Raw genomic sequence first — 1714 nt, forward strand, 5'->3', positions numbered from 1 at the left:
TACACTTGAGAAGCTAAAAACATTCAAGTCGTGCCCCCCCCCCTCTGGATCCGCTCCTGGCGGAAGCGGGGATCACTTTGTTGAGTGAACACGTCACCAGGAATGGGTGGGGTTACCTGCGCGGCTCTGCCTGCGCAGTTTCTACTATCAAATAGGAAAAAAAAAATTGGTAAAACAAAGATTTAATATTATAAAGAAATTCGTGGTTTTTTAAAAAAAACTGTTTTGACAATTACATGTCAGATGTAACGAGAATATCTATTTTGCAGTAAGCATTCACTGAAGAATTAGTTTGCATACATGTAAAATTAAGATATTCTAGTTTCACGTATGAGGGGAAGATTCTAAAAGGGGACATAAACGGCGCGGCGACGGCGCCGAGCCAAACGAAAGGTTGACGTTGACCCCGTGAACAGTGCGGTAAGCCGTTTTCAGGGGCCACCGCACCATTTCGGGGAGAATGTCTGCCGTCCAAACAAGAACAGTAGTAATATTTACAAGGTCGATTGAGAATTGTAATTAATTAAAAAATTTTTTTTTAATAAATACCATCAAATGGGGTAATGTCGGACATATTGGGTAAATTCGGACATTCCTAAATTGAGTTAAATTCTTAAGATTCAGTAATTTAAACTACCAATTTAGGAACGTCCGAATTTACCCCACATAGTGGCCATTTTTTTTTACTAATACTCTTTATTAAAAATTTAAAATGTACAGAAGTAAAAAGAAGTTGATTCTTAATTTTACCGAGCATCAAAAATAATTAGGTAAAATTAATAATAATTTTTACCGAATTATCAAATCTGCTTCGTACCTAAAATGTATTTCACTAATTTTTATACATTTACTTAATTTCGGTACGCAAGTCATTATGATTAACTTTCTAAAAATACGGTGTAAAATGTATTTCAGTCATTTTTTTACATTTCTCATCCAGGCCCAGATGCTCCACTTTATTTTATTTCGGCCAATAATAGCGTACTGCAGATGAATGAAAAAATAGTAAAAGTAATAATAAAGGAAAATTTCTGCATTTTTTAGATGTGGTATGGAATTAGTTTGAAAGATTATTAACATTTCAAATTTTTGCAAAAATATAAATTAAAAATTATTTTTATGTATTAAAGAAAATAGTAGTTAGATACTTTTTATGTCATAATCTGTTTAATTATTATCTGATTACTTTTTATCGCAATAAATAAATAATAAATAAAGGTTATATTTCAACTGTTTTTTAATTAAGTAAAATGGATTGTTTACTTTACTTTAAGATTATGTAATTGAATATTAGCTATTATTTTTATAATGAAAGTTTATTTTTTCGTTAAAATACCTCTATTAAAATTATATACTATTTTTTAATGTTTGTGATATTGTGAAATGAGTATCTAAATTAAATTTTCAAAATTATATATTATTTGTTTTTTAAGTTTTTATAAAATTAGTATAAATGTATCTAAACAATCAAAATTTCAGAAATAAAAGTGTCAACGTTGAAAAAAATTATAGTTTAATGCTTGTTATATCCTGAACAGACAAATTAATTCTTATATGATTAATTTTTTAAACAGTAATAGGTTACATAAAGATTTATATTTATTTTTTCTCTATTAAGTAACATGATTTTTTATTTTAAGATTATTCTATTCCAATTATACAATTTTTGTAAATTTTTGAGATGTTGTGAAATGAGTATCTACTTTATTATTTT

General features: G+C 27.9%; 1 protein-coding gene across 4 annotated transcripts in view; it reads right to left on the minus strand.

Moving 5' to 3' along the window:
* LOC117182361 (activating transcription factor 7-interacting protein 1) overlaps positions 1-1714 on the minus strand; it is a 92207-nt gene that overhangs the window by 73490 nt on the left and 17003 nt on the right. The gene's annotated exons all lie outside the window — the stretch shown is intronic.

Source organism: Belonocnema kinseyi, chromosome 10 (genome assembly GCF_010883055.1).
Source record: "Belonocnema kinseyi isolate 2016_QV_RU_SX_M_011 chromosome 10, B_treatae_v1, whole genome shotgun sequence".
Classification (NCBI taxonomy): Eukaryota; Metazoa; Arthropoda; class Insecta; order Hymenoptera; family Cynipidae; genus Belonocnema; species Belonocnema kinseyi.